General features: G+C 31.3%; 1 pseudogene; it reads right to left on the bottom strand.

Annotated features, from left to right (window-relative positions):
* Nucleotides 1-2727: 2727 nt before the first annotated feature.
* LOC120193397 lies at nt 2728-15083 on the bottom strand (annotated as a pseudogene).
* Between the last annotated feature and the right edge of the window lie 1429 nt (nt 15084-16512).

Here is a 16512-nt window from a genome sequence, read left to right as displayed (position 1 = left end):
GTCCTCGATTCCATCTTCTTTAAGTGTCTGCGATCGTCAAATATAAATGAAGTTGAAAGGAATATATACAAATAATTGTGTGGAATGTCGTTAAAATGTCAATGCTATCTTTTTTCTTTTATATATAAATGTCATTGTTGATCATATAAATTGATAAATAAAGATTGGAAGAGTCATGATATTATGATGCTAATGCTCGTGTTCTGGGGAGGCCTTGAACGACCATGAATTTGGTGTATGTTAGTGCGACATTATTCTCTCTCTTGTAAGGGTTATGGTCTGGTTGCTGTTTGTTTTCACTGGAAGTTTTCCTGCTGTATCGGGTATACAATAAATCCACTGGCGTAATATCTTTATGTTTTTTTATTAACCTAAGATTATAAAATAGTATTTGTTCTAACGTCATCATACTTTTATCCCGGCTTTTGCGTGTATTTTTGAGCCGGGTGTTTTTTTTATATTACTGTAGTGTTTTTCTCCTCATGCTTTTGAATACGATGCTTTTGAATACGACCTGTTGGTGGTGTTGAGTTTTTGTGAGATGAAAGATGACTCTAATTTGGGAAGTTGAATAATTATATGTTTTTTTATATACATAAGGGTGAGTCTAAATATACCAAGAAAATTACTAAACCCACCAACTTCTTTATTTTTTTAATAAAAGTGTAAGGTGTATGAGTGACAAACAAATAAAAAAGGACAAATGAGTTATGCTAACTTATGGTGTTGGGAGTAATTTGGGAAGTTGAATAATTATATGTTTTTTTATATACATAAGGGTGAGTCTAAATATACTAAGAAAATTTTTAAAACCACCAACTTTTTTATTTTTTTAATAAAGGTATAGGATATATGGGTGTCAAACAAATAAAAATGGGCAAATGGGTTATGTTAACTTGTGCCGTGGGGGGTTTGGAGCTTTGTTAACGTGTGTTGCACAGTTGAAATGAGATTATTTTTTTGCATGAAACACCATTTCAATCATTGGAAATTACGGTTATTAGATCAAAAGTTTCAGATCTGCTTCAAATTTGTTCGATTAAAAATATTTGTGATACCTGAAAATTCAAAGAAAAAAAATTAATATGTAAAAAAGAATTAAATTTAAATTTAAATAATTTAAACAAATCAGATCCTACTAATTTTTGTTGGACAAATCTATAATGAAAAAAAAATTCTCTCAACAATCCTGACAAAAAACATAAATGGATGTGGACTATAAGCTTCTCAATGTAATATAATTAACACTTAGTTGAGCCATTTTCTAGTGTTATGTGTGGAGACTTCAGCTCCGGTACTGTATGGCCTGCAAGTATGGACCATAACAGTAGAGTCTCGACAAGGTCAAGCATTTGCAGACATCAACAAGCAATGGGCACTGCTTCTAATACTTTTAGATCTAAGGGTTTGTTTGTTTATTTTAGAATGATTAAGCGCTGAATGATTCAAATACTGAATGATTCAAAAGCTCTGAATGTGACATGTTGTTTGATAATGACTCTGAATCATTCAGAATGTACTTTGATACTGAATCATTCAGCACTGTTTTGCTAAATCAGTCAGTATTGAATCATTCAGAGGTGCGAAACAAACGAGCTGAATGCTGAACGGTTTAACATTCAGTGCTGAATGGTTCATTCAGATCCAAACAAACAACCCTAAATTAGCAATGCCATAATGGAACACGTGTAAAGTTAATAAAAGGACAACCATTTTGTAACTGTTTATCTTTATTAGATCGTGGGATGGTAGTACAGAAAAAAAACAAGGGTAGCTTATAACTCGTGAAATCACCAATATTCAGTGCTAGTTGAATAACGTCTTTCAACCACACGCTTGCTTATTTTGGCTAAGGGAAAACATGTATACTTGTACAATGCATAAAAATGTCACCAGATCTTTGGGCAATTTGCTTGCTTAAGATGCAAAGAGAGGGGGAGTGAAGCGTGCAACTGGAACACACTTGAGATCATTAGCCCTGGGCACTACAAGTCCGGGCCGCTCAGTCATGTCAACACAGCCATCTCCACTGCCAGTATTCGGCGTCTCTTCCACCTTCCATTCAAAGCATTGAATCATGGCTGCCTCTCCTCCCTGTACCGAAAGGCTAATAATGGAAGCCTTTAACATCTATAGTATTATTATCAACGATGGGGCTAAAACTTGTACGTTTGGTTCACGGTATGCAACATTACCAGTGGGAATGTAAGATTACTAGTGGGAATGTAAGATTACCAGGGAATAGGATTACTGTGAATGTTGTATTTTGTATTTGGTTGGTTTAACAGGAATGTAAGATTATCGTGTTTGGTTAAAGGAATAAAAGATTATTGGAATGTATATTTGACCAAATTGTCCTTATTATATATTTTTTTTAACAAGTTGAAAAATATTTATATATTTCTTTAAAAAATTTAAATTCATAAAATTTATATAAATTTTTTTTACAAAATTGAAAATATAAAAAGGTTTAATAAAAGGGTAAAATTTTATTTTAACTCCTGAACTTCATATAAAATTTAATTATAGATTTTTTTTGTAAATCTAAAATAGTTTAAGGATAAATTTGTAATTTAACATTCGTAGAATTTTATTATTCAATGACAGAAGAAGTATATTTTTGAGAAAAAAATTTAAGAGCATTTTAGTCCTAAACGTCGGTAATCCAATAATACCTAAGGAAAAAGAGTAATGACATTCTCAGTAATATACCCAAAAAATCCACTATTAATAATCTTACATCACCGAGAATGAGATTTCCGGGTTAACCAAACGGGAGAATGTGGATTTTATTCTCATGAAAATCCCACATTCTCCCGTCCAAACCCCTAAGGGATGCTCCCAGACCTTACAATCCCTGGCTATGCTCAATGACTGAGCTGGGATTGTGTATCCATTGATTTTGCATTCCTCAATGGCCTTTCTGATGATCATTGGGATTGGTGGGTGAAGCCTAAATGTTTCTTTAATTACGGCTTGAAGGTACGGGAGACGAGTAGTGTCGGATTCTTGAACCAACCTGTCTTTTCCCACAACTTGATCAATCTCTTTGTGAGCTTTCCTTAGCACCTCTGGGTTGTTTATGAGCTCCGCAAGTGCCTATTCAATCGAACTCGCACCTGTGTCTGTACCGGCTGTTAGAAAGGCCTAAACAAATTACTTGCATTTGTCACTGTCAAGCTAACAGGAGTATATGAATGAACAAAATTTAGTAAAAGATCAATAAGAAAAAGTCAAAAGTAGTTGCATGGAATATATATAAACTAACCAAGATTAAGGCCTTGATATGAGTTCTGGTTAATTGAACATCCAGTGAGCATCTTCAGAGGCATCAAGTAACATGTCTAGAAAATCTTGGACTTGATCATCGTCTCGCTTCTTCGTTTTTCTTACTTGTTCTCTGTCACTTATAATCTTTTCCAACAATGTATCGTACCTTGTATGAATATCCTCAAATCTCTTTCTGCCCCCTTGCATATCCATGTGCTTGCAGAACCATATAACATCCGAGACATTGAATTCCCCAAAGATCTGACTCACTTCTCGCACAAGTGTTCGGAACCCATCCGGATGTTCTCCTGTTCCCGAGCACCTAATACCGACCATCATTTGAGATATAACGTTGCTGGTTAATGTCAACAGCTCTTCGGTTAGGTTAACTGTTTCACGTGCTTTGGACTTGTGCGATGGCCTAGCAGCTCGATAGTTCTAACCTTTCTGATGAATTTCCATTAAGGTCCGTAGGGTGCGAAAGCAAAAGAGGAGTTGTAACTTGTAAGTAAGGTGGTCGATAGCAGCGTTGTGCTTGCGGGCGGAGAAGGTGAGCTCGTTAGTTTTGAGTAGCTCCTCGGCGAGCCCCGGGGTAGAAGCCACAATGCAGTCGTTGGACTCAATGCGGAGATACATCAAGGGGCCGTAGATGAAGGAGAGCTTGTGGAAAGATTGATGAATGAAGGGGGAGAGGAGATGGAGGTGGCCGACGACCGGTAACGCCATTGGACCTGGCGGAAGCTTGGAACGTTTTTTTTATGGAAACCATTAATTTAACTATAAGAAATGAAACTAAGAACAATATGACATACGATAAGAATTGGAGATTCATGGCCGACGGAAGAACCATTTGAAACACCAAGAGAAATGATACACAAATCTCTACGAATCAAAGGGCTCTGTCCATCTTGTACTTATTTCGATAGGATAAAGCTACTCATAATTAGATCATTAATTATAGTGAATAAATTTTTGTATCAGTTTATTACTCTCAAAGCAAAATGTGTGATGGAGATGAGTCCTGAACAATATTAGGTTATTCCTCAACCCCAATTGAAAATCTCTTCCTGAAAAGTGAAAACACTTCTGTGCCCAGGCCGTTCTATTTTTCATACAAAGAGAATAGGGATAATTACGATGGATCATTTTTATTTAAATATTTCAACTTTTTTTTATTAAAATAAATATTTAAAGGTTTTCTTTTTTATTCAATAATAATATTTTATTTATTTATCGTATCTAAAATTGATAAGTGATATTCATTAAAAATATTATATAACTATTTAAATGAAAAAAAAGTATATTACTCCATAATTTAAGTACCCAGAACTTTTTGCCCTAATCGGTGTTTGGTAGTAGTAACTTTCATTATTTATTACTCCTATTTAGTATTTTTTTTAAATAATAAGTATTTAGTATTTGGTAGTATTGACTTTCACTATTTATTACTAGTACTTAGCATTTCTTTTTGAAATAATGAGTATCTGGTATTATTAACTTTCATTATTTATTATCATTTTGATTTTTCTTTTCTTTTTTTGAAATTATGTGTTTTGTATTTGGTATGGGTAACTTTTATTATAAAAATAATAATTCAATTTTTAAAAAATATTTAAAACATATCATATTTTTTATGTATTTAGAATATTTTTTAGTGCAAGTAGACATTTAAAATATTCATCTATAATATTTTTTAATCAATATCAAATATTTAGGTATCCTAAATAAAAATAATACTATATTTTTAATTGTTACTTTTACAAAAAAATATTTTTGATATATAAATAAAAAACGTTAGCATTTATTTTAACAGAAAACACTTTAAATATTTTTAAAAAATTACCCAACTTAATCCATATTCTCCTTGTATGTTAATAAAAAATATTTTCCTTGTATGAAAAATAGCACATGCCTTAACAAATAAGTGTTTTCATTTTCAGAAAGAGATTGAAATTGGAGGTTGAGGAATAAGTAATACAAAAATTTATTCACTATAATTAATGATCCAATTAGGAGTGAGCGTTTGATCGAGTCGAGTAAAAAAATTTCAAGTTATTCCAGTTAATGAGTCTTATTTTACGACTAAGAGTTGACTTAAAATTTTTTCGAGTTGAGTTTAGAAAATACGAGTCGAATCGAGTCGAGTGAATTTTTTGAGTTTCTATTTTAATTTAATTGTAAATATTTATAATATTATAATATTATTTTATTTTAATTTAAATGACTTTCTATAAATATATATACAATACAAATATGTATCTTCATATTTTCTTCATATGTGATATACATATATCATACAAAGTCCAAGGGCTTGACTCCAACTTAAAATAAATTCACTAATTACTAAAAATTTTGAGTTATTTGAGTTGCATTTGACAACACGATTTGAACTTAAATTTTTTTCGACTCGAGTCGAGTTTATGAAATTGTAACTCAAAGTCAATTCGAATCGAGATTTTTCGAGTAAAAAAATTCAGTTTTTCAACTCGAGTCTAGTTTCACCCCAGATCTAATTACGAGTAGCTCTATCCTATTGAAATAAATACTAGCTGAACAGAGCTCTTTGCTTCTTAAGGCTTCGTGTTAAAGTATGGAGTAGGTTCTAAATTTACTCACCGAATTCTTTCTTATTTTATTTATTTTATTTTTATTTTTTTAATTTTATCACTGAATTTTATATATTAGATTTTTTATCACTTTACTGTTAAAAAATTAATGACATTATAACATTACAGCCTACACCAAAATAGTGTTATTTTGGATTTCAGTATAAATTAAATTTAAAACGACGCCATTTTAATTTCTTATAATTTTTTTATTTCTCCTCATTTATTATTTATTCTTCTTCTTCTTCGTCTCCCTTTCTCTCTCATCCTAAAACAATCAAAATTTGACCATCGTGTTAGTCAGCATTCTAACATATATTTTTCGTATTTTGTATTACTCAAATTTAACCTGTAACAATATCCAACAACTTGCAGTAAATTTAATTACTATTCGAATTAAGTAATAATACATAAAAACATAAATAAATCAAAGTTTACAAAGATCGAAGTTAAGTATATTGTAGTTCAATATTTTTCAATAACATAAAGTAAGCATTAAGCTAAGAAAGCACCTAGAATGATGAATTCTTCGTTTGATTCTATTGCATCATCAACCTCATAGCTTCAATTTGTTTTTGGAGTTCTTCATATGTAATACCCAAATATTTAGAGAATGACCAAAATGAAAATTTGGAAAGTTTGAACGTCAAAGTAGAAAATTGGGAAAAAAGTTTAGGGGATTAAGTGATAATTTCCTAAAATGAATTTTATTCCATAAATGGATAGTTTACTCTTTAGAGTGGAGTTTTATAGAAATCATATTTTTGGATTTGAAATTTTAGTAAAGAAAAAAAAAACTAGAATGAGTCAAAGTCCGATAAGGAATCGATAATTCCGATCGAATTGGAATTTTAAAAAAATTTGAAGGATGTTATAAAATGGTTGGAAAAATTATTTTAATATTTTGGATCAGAGAAATTTGGTTTGGAATTGTGCAATGTTTCAGATTTAACCGAAACAGTGGAATTTAGTGACTAAAATGAAAGTTTTGAAAATTTCATGGCATTTTCGTAAGTCAAAGTCAAATTAATTTATATTTGACTTTGTAATATGATAAGGATCAGATGGCTTGGTTTTATGGTGATTATGGAGATTCATTAAGGGAAAAAATGGAAATTCTTATGGAATGGAATAAAAAATTCCATTATTATATTATATTAAGCATGTGATAGATATAATTAATATTAAAATAACAATATTGGGGGAACATTTCAGCTTCTTCTTCATCCAAGACCGACACCTCCAAGCTTGCAAGGTAGGTATTTTTGTTTTGAATTTTGAAGCAATCTTGTTGAGAATTACACTTAGGTGTGATTAGGAAAAATATTCTACGTTCAATTCTCTACGTTTTGACATGAATATTACTAGGGTTCATGTTCAAGTTTATCTTGAGTTGATGAAAGGGGTGTTGATTTCTTGTGTTTTATGGGTTATGAAGAGTTAAGTGATTTTAAAGAATTGGTTGTAAGAATTGATAAAGAACCTAACGATGAGGTTTAAGAAAACAATTTAGATTTTGAGATTAATAGTGGGTTTGAAAATTCACCAGATTTTATATAAAAATAATTTGGAGGTTTTTTTTATATATTATGTTCATATATCGATCTAGTTTTGTTTAAAATAAACGGGGATCAATTTCAAGGTGTGTACAAAAAGGCATGAATTTTTAACCAAGGAAAGGTCAGAAAAATCGGACAGCAGATTCTGCAAAACAGATATTTCCAATGTTAAAAGGAAATTATTAAGTATTAAGTATTTTGATAGATAATGAGTATCAAATATATTATGGAGTTATTTTGGGATATGTTTATGTTAGTACAATACTAACATATGTATCGTTATGAAATTGTGAATTATACAGATTATGTTTGATTTGCGATTGAAGCAAGTCAAGTGGGTTTATTGTGGGCAATAGTGAGGCACATATTTTGAAAGATATAAAGTGTCAAGGTGAGTGCAATACATGCATGAAATTATACATGGATGCTTTATACATCATCAGGAAGACTTGCGATAAGTCGACCTTGTTTATATCAGCATGATATATGTCATTTTTATAACTTTGACATGACATTGAAATGTCATGGTATGAAATCAAAATGCATTGATCATGAAAAATGTGATATTTTACCATGAATGTTTCTCCATGTAAGCTTAAATAAGTGAGAAATATTTAAGCTAAGCATTAAATTATTTAAAGCATTTTTGATTTGAGTAAAAAGAAATAAATAAGTGGTAAATATGATTTCCACTAAAAGTTTACATAAAGCTGAGTTATTGGTGAATCAAATGGTTATAAGTTGGATTGAGAATAAATATCAAGTTCATAAAATTTGATAAAGTTACCTTGTGAAGGTAAATATGCAAAAATGGATTGTCTAACTATTTCATGCTGCAATGAATTATTGTTTAGATTGAGATGGATTCTCAAGAACTTGAAAAGTGTCAGATTCCTAGTGAGAGGAAAAATAGTAAATTACTTGATAGTGTGATTTTAGCATTAACTGTTATGCAGTTATTGCTACAAATTTATCAAGTTTTCTTATTGAACGATGTGAACATTGAGACTTTCATTTGAGATTGAAATTGTTTCAATTGTTCGAAAATATTATTTTTGGATTTGGAAAAATTATACAGATTTCTTTAAGAATGAAATAAGGAATTCCAAAGTAGAAATAATCAATTCTACTTGATATCGAGTGATATTATAGCGGAAGACCCATAGGTCAGGTCATGATACAAGGGTTAGAAGGACAAATAGTAAATGTCCGATAAAGATTTAGGAGCTTATGTTATTGATGAATCTGATGGGTTTATCATTAACGAGTTTAAGATCATTTTTTATCATGAGCTGGTTGTCTCTGCTTTAAGGTTGGGTTAATGGTCGCAAGAAGCAAATAATTTAGAAAAATGAGGAGAAATTAAAAATTTTAATGATTGATGAAAAAGTGAAATCATCACTAAGGTGATATCAACAATGGTTATGATTAAGATGATGTAAAAAGAATATATAGCTTTTCTAGCTAAGGTGATAGATACTTAAGTATCTGAAGTAAGATAATATAACCTTTCCATAACTTGGGAATTTCCATTTGTCTTGTAGATTTATTATTTGGGTTACCTCCAGATAGAGAGGTGGAATTTAATATTGATGGCTGTCAAGGCATTAATTATGTATCCATGGATTCGTATTGAATGGTTGCAATTGAGTTAAGAGAATATAGAACTAATTGCAAGAATTGATAGATGGAGGATGCATTAGACCGAATATTTCACCTTGGGGTAAACCGTTGTTGTGAAAAAGAAAAATGGATATATGCAATTATGCATAGATTATTGATAGTTAAACAAAGTAACTATCAGGAACAAATATCCTATTTTGAGGATTGATGACTTGTTTTATCAGCTTAAAAGGAGCAACAATGTTTTCTAAAATTGATATTTGAATGGGATATCACCATTTAAATTTTTAAGAGGAAGATGTTTCAAAGATAGTTTTCAGGAAACGGTATAAACATTACGAGTTGTAGTAATGTCATTTTGTTTGAAAAAAAATGATATGGAAACATTCATAAATTTGATGAATCAAGTATTTCAACCTTACTTAAATCAGTTTGAGGTGGTCTATATTGATGACATGCGGGTATACTCGAATATAAAGATAGAGCATGATGTTCATATTCATATTGTGCTCGAGATAATTAAGGGTAAAATGTTATATGCCAAAATGTCAAAGTGTGAGTTTTGGCTATCAGAAATTGCTTTTCTTAGTTATGTCATCTCGACAGAAGGTATAAAAAAATTCAAGTAATATTGGAGTGGAAACCTCCAAAGAATGTTCAGAGGTTCGATGATTTTGGGACTTGTTGGTTATTATCGAAGGTTTGTGAAAAACTTATCGATGGTTACTTCTTCTTTGACCAAGCTCTTGAGAAAGGATGTTTCACTTGCTTGGACTGAGAAATGTCAAGAGAGTTTTAAAAGCTTTAAAGAATATTTTAACGGAAGCACCAGTGTTGGTACAACCAGAATCGGACAAAGAGTATGTGGTGTATAGTGATACATCTCATAATGGTTTGGGTTGTGTACTTATGCAAGAAGGTAAGGTGGTAGCCTATGTTTTTTGACAATTAAATGAGAGGAATTATCCTACTCATGATCTTGAGTTAGAAGCGGTAGTTTTTGCTCTAAAGTTATGGCGTCATTATTTGTAAGGTGAGAGATGTCATATCTATACGAATCATAAGAGTTTGAAATATTTGTTAACTTAGAAAGAGCTCAATTTGAGACAACAAAGATGGATAGAATTTTTAAAAGACTATGATTTGATCATTTATTTTCATTCAGGTAGGAAAAATGTTGTAGCAGATGCACTTAGTTGGAAAACTTTTACAGCGTTGCAAGCTATAGATGTGCGACTATTGTTGAAAGAAATGACGCACTAATGGTTAAATAAAAAAACTGATGTTTATATATCGGATAATAGAGCTACAAAAGAAAGATAGCAGATGCTTGGAAAAGATTTCACTAGTGGAAAAAAAAGTGAGACTAAAGACGTTGAAATCAAATTAGATAGATGTCTGATTATCGAGGAAGAACACGTATTCCACATAATGATGAATTGAAGAAAGATATTCTTTCTCAGGCACATTATTGTCCACTGACTATGCATACAAGTGAGAACAAAATGTATTAGGATGTAAAGAGTCACTATGGATTTTGTTACAGGGTTACCTTTGACATCAAATAAAAAGGATTCCATTTAGGTAATAATGACCGGTTAACTAAATCAACATATTTCATTTTGATGCAAATAGACTATGCATTGGATAAATATACAAAGTTATATACTAAGGAGACAGTTCGAATACAAGGAGTATCAGTAACCATTATATCGGACAGAGATCCAAGGTTTACTTAAAGATTTTGGAAATATTTGCATAAAGTTTTGGGTACTTGATTTAAATTTCGGTACGATCTTTCATCCACAGACGGATGGTAAGTCAAAAAGTATTATTCAAATATTAGAAAATATGTTGAGTGCATGTGTGATTGATTCCAAGGAATCATGGGAAAAGAAAAGTATTTCCTTTTAGTAGAATTTTCCTACAATAACAGTTATCAGTTGAGTAACAATATGGCTCCATATGAAGTTTTATATGGGAGAAAATGTCAAACACCATTGAAGGGGTTCGAGTTAAAAGATCAAAATCTTGTTGGCTCAGATTTATTAAAAGAGATTGATGATAAAGTAAAGATAATCTCAAGATAATATTTGACCGGAAAAAGTCTTATGTAAACTTGAAGTGAAAAGCGATTGAATTTCATGAAGGCGATAAAGATTTTCTTAAAGTATCACCTTGGAAAAAGATTTTTGTGTTTTAGGTGCAAAGGGAAACTAAATCCAAGATTCATTGGACCTTATGAGATATTAAAAAGAGTTAGACTGATAGCTTATCAGTTAGCATTAACTCTGGAGGTAATTGAGATCCAGAGTTGGACAAAGTATGTAATATTTTTCATGTGTTAATGCTTAGAAAGTATCGATCAGATCCTTCATATATCATTTCATTAGAGGAAATTGAGATCTGACCAGATTTGACTTATGAAGAAGAACTAATATGGATCTTAGCTCAAGAAATCAAAGAACTGTGTAACAAGACGATTTCTCTAGTCAAAGTGATTTAGTAAAATCATAATGTCGAGGATGTTACTTGGTAAAGAGACGAGGATATGAAGAAATAATATCCATAACATTTTCATATCAGGTTGAAGATTTGGATTAAATAGTTTCCAAATCTAATGAATTCCATGATCTTTACAAAATTCCCAAAGTAAAGAGGAAAAATCAGAATTCAAGAAGTTGACAGAAGAGGTTTTCGCATAAGGCGAAAATATGTTTTACCAGTTCGTATAACCCTAAATTAGGGTTACAAATTTACAATTGAAAGTGCAATCCTTAAAAAAGGACTTAGTGTTTTCATAGATAGTTTTAAAATTCGAGGACGAATTTTCTTAAGGAGGGGAGAATAGTAATACCTAAAAATTTAGACAATGAACAAAATGAAAATTTGGAAAGTTTGATGGTCAAAGTAGAAATTTGGGAAAAACTTTAGGGAATTAAGTGATAATTTCCTAAAAAATAATTTTATTCCATATATGGATAGTTTACTCTTGAGAGTGGAGTTTTATAGAAATCATATTTTTGGATTTGGAATTTTAGTAAAGAAAAAAAACTAGAAAGAGTCAAAGTCCGATAAGGAATCAGTAATTCCGATCGAATTGGAATTTTACAAAAATTTGAAGGATGTTATAAAATGGTTGGAAATATTATTTTAATAATTTGGATCAGAGAAATTTGGTTTGGAATTGTGCAATTGTTCAGATTTAACTGAAACAGTGGAATTTAGTGACTAAAACGCAAGTTTTGAAAATTTCATGGGATTTTCGTAAGTCAAAGTCAAATTAATTTATATTTGACTTTGTAATTTGATAAGGATCAGATGGCTTGGTTTTATGGTGATTATGGAGATTCATTAAGGGCAAAAATGGAAATTCTTATAGAATGAAATAAAAATTCCATTATGATATTATATTAAGCATGTGATAGATATAATTAATATTAGAATAACAATATTGGGGGAACATTTCAGCTTCTTCTTCATCCAAGACCGACACCTCCAAGCTTGCAAGGTAGGTATTTTTGTTTTGAATTTTGAAGCAATCTTGTTGAGAATTACACTTAGGTGTGATTAGAAAAAATATTCTACGTTCAATTCTCTACGTTTTGATATGAATATTACTAGGGTTCATGTTCAAGTTTATCTTGAGTTGATGAAAGGGGTGTTGATTTCTTGTGTTTTATGGGTTATGAAGAGTTAAGTGATTTTAAAGAATTGGTTGTAAGAATTGATGAAGAACCTAAGGATGAGGTTTAAGAAAACAGTTTAGATTTTGAGATTGATAGTGGGTTTGAAAATTCACCAGATTTTATATAAAACTAATTTGGAGGTTATTTTATATATTATGTTCATATATTGATCTAGTTTTGTTTAAAATAAACGGGGATCAATTTCAAAGTGTGTACAAAAAGGTATGAATTTTTAACCAAAGAAAGGTCAGAAAAATCGAACAGCAGATTCTGCAAAACAGATTTTGTTGGTCAACTTTGAAAGTTCACCATAAATTGTACATAATGAATTAGAAGGAGTTATTTATATGAATAGATTTTTATTTGAGTCTAATTTTTAATGAAATAAACAGAATTAAATTACAATGTGTATATCAGTACAGAATACTAATTCTTTAAAGGCACTGCAAGTTGTCGAAATATGAAAATTTAAGAAAGTTTGGTGATTGTAATACAAATTTCGAATTGTTGGGAGTGTTATTGTAATTATACCTTTGTGTACTTGGTTGATAATAATTTCAATACTGGAATTTTTGTATTGAAATTCTAAGTGATAAAATGGTGAAGGACCATTTTGTGTAAATTGGAAAAATTGGTTCCAATGTTAAAAGGAAATTATTAAGTATTAAGTATTTTGATAGATAATGAGTATCAAATATATTATGGATTTATTTTGGGATATGTTTATGTTAGTACAATACTAACATATGTATTGTTATGAAATTGTGAATTATGCAGATTATGATTGATTTGCGATTGAAGCAAGTCAAGTGGGTTTATTGTGGGCAATAGTGAGGCACATATTTTGAAAGATATAAAGTGTCAAGGTAAGTGCAATACATGCATGAAATTATACATGGATGTTTTATACATCATCAGGAAGACTTGCGATAAGTCGACCTTGTTTATATCAGCATGATATATGTCATTTTTATAACTTTGACATGACATTGAAATGTCATGGTATGAAATCAAAATGCATTGATCATAAAAAATGTGATATTTTACCATGAATGTTTTCGGGTATGAACTGTCCAATGTTAAATATTGATGATATAATTTGCCATGGATGGATCAAATAAAATAGACTATATGCCCAAAGTAAGTCATTGAGGGACACGGTATAGTTGGCATGCCATAGAGTATAGCAGCTGCAGGTTTATATTAGCACTATAGTGTGTGAGGACACTAAGTGCAGGTTTATGTCTGGATTAGCACTATAGCGTAAGCTTAGTGTAGGTGGTGGGTATGACCTTATGTGTATTATCCGGATTAGCACTATGGTGTAAGCTTAGTGGAGGTTTAGCACTACGTTGCATGTATTTTACTCGTATACTCAGGGTCCTCAGGGTCGTATATTGGGATATAGGCTATGATTTATGGTTTATTGCTTAATAAATGATAAGCATGCAAATAAGCTTACGAGCTTATGGAATAATGGAAAGTATATGGGTAAAATAAGCTTACGGGCTTATGGAATAATGGTAAGTATATTGGTAAAATAAGCTTACGAGCTTATGGTACCACTACAGCAAAACTGTACATTTGCGGCGTTTTTAAGCGCCGCTAAAAGCACTTGCGGCGATTAGAAAAATGCCGCAAGAAGCGCCGCTAAAACCAGCACCACTAAAGTTAGCGGCGTTTGAGAACAAAAAACGCCGCCATATGTCAAGATCTATTGCGGCGTTTATTCCAAAATGCCGCAAAAGGTTGAGATCTATAGCAGGGTTTGTTCCAAAACGCCGCAAAAGGTCGAGATCTATAGTAGAGTTTTTGGAACAAACGCCGCAAAAGGTTGAGATCTATAGCGGTGTTTTTGGAACAAACGACGTAAAGAGTCTGATCTATAGCAGCGTTTATTGGAACAAACGCTGCAAAAGGTTAGATCTATAGCGGCGTTTTTGGAACAAACGCCGCAAAAGATTGAGATCTATAGCTGCGTTTTAGGAACAAACGCCGTAGAAGGTTAGATCTATAGCGGCGTTTTTTTATACAAACGCCGCTAATTACATTTTTTTAGCTTATATTAATTGCTTTTGCATATTTCATTTATGCTCTACATCACCTAAATTTAATATCATGTAGCTTCATCTAGTTAACAACAACCATAAATTTTAACTAAGACACATTATGCAGAAAAATACTTAACAACAAAATAAATTAAAATTTATAAACATTACAATTAAATGTAATATAGTTTGACATTATTCTCTAGAATTTAATCTAGGTTCTTTCACTTTCAATTACAAAAATATTGTTCACCCATGTAGGCCAAGAATCTTGCACACCCCAACCATTGTAGTCTTTTCTGGTTAGTTCATCAATCCATCATGTGTTGCCTAACTCTGAATGTTTCGGTGCATCAGTAGGACCCCAACTGTTATAACTTTCTGCGTTTGTAGAATCATCCGGATCTTACCCATTTGCAAGAACAACCCTAGAGAACATGTTACTATTACAGTATACAGGTTGAGCAGTAGTCTGATGTGCATTTGTTGCACTTGCATCAAGAACTGTTGGGGAAGGGACAACCTAGAACAGATTCAGTAAGACAAAACAATAATTTATAATGAAGTATAAAACTAATCAATTATCACAAATAATATAGTCAAGTTTAAATGAAATGTATTGCATTCATTCTCTTTCTATGATAGTGAAAAAAAAGAAAGGAACATTAACTCTAGAATGAATATATAAATATTCTTGATAAGCAAGGAACGGATGAGAAATGAAAATACCAATTTAGTTCACAACTCTGTAAAAAAGAACCAAGTACTCTTCCTCTTTTACCTCAACTAGACGGTAGGCAATAATTTGACACATTCATCTACATTAACAAAGGGAAATTTGATATCCTTGTACAACAGTTGTATCTGCAAGATACTAATTAGACACAAAGGTCGCTGAGATGAAATAGAACTTGCAGGCACCAATGTGAGACAAAAATTGAGACTCGAACCATATAGTAAGAGTCCATTAGGTTCTTTACTTGTTGAAGTCAATGCACTAATAAGTGGAGTAGCTTCTGTAATGGCTATAAAAGACTGCTTTGACTTGGTAACCTATTAAGCAAAAGAATGGGAGAAAACAAGTTTTGAGTGTAATAAATACGAGGAAGGTAAAACACATTACACTTACTGAAAACAACAATGTAAAGCATATATACTAAAAGAGCTATTTTTAAGGAACTGCAAGTGGATAACTAGAAGAAAATATAACTAAAATCAGTAATTCCTCGTGACATTGTGGTGCTTCCTAATAATATTATATGTTGAAAATCTGCATACCAGCATCAGATGAAATATAACCTTAGAGAGCAAGTAACTATAAAATTTGATATTCACTTAAATATTAAAATGGAAGAATAACTCACAAGAGGTATAAGCTTATTAATCTTCATGGGATGATTCAATTTCATTTCATACAACCGTTGGCCTAAAAGAAAAAACCACAATTCATACAAGGTAGAGAACATCAACTTTCACAAGAATATTAATTGAATCGTTAGAACAAACAGGAAACCCAAAAAAGAAACTAATATCGAGTGAAAGCCAAGAAAAACACATAACACCATGATATATTATATCCCAACCAGACATCTAAAATGACACGCTGCAATCTCTCCACTTGATTGTCATAAACATAAGTAAAATCGAGTGCAGCTAAAATGACACGCTGCAATCTCTCCACCCGATTGTCAGAGATGGTAGAAGAACGTTTAGTGAG

This window comes from Hibiscus syriacus, unplaced genomic scaffold (genome assembly GCF_006381635.1).
Source record: "Hibiscus syriacus cultivar Baekdansim isolate YM2019G1 unplaced genomic scaffold, ASM638163v2 tig00004355_pilon, whole genome shotgun sequence".
Taxonomy (NCBI): domain Eukaryota; kingdom Viridiplantae; phylum Streptophyta; class Magnoliopsida; order Malvales; family Malvaceae; genus Hibiscus; species Hibiscus syriacus.
Note: the sequence above shows the minus strand (reverse complement) of the source record. Positions and strands in the feature narration are given on the sequence as shown.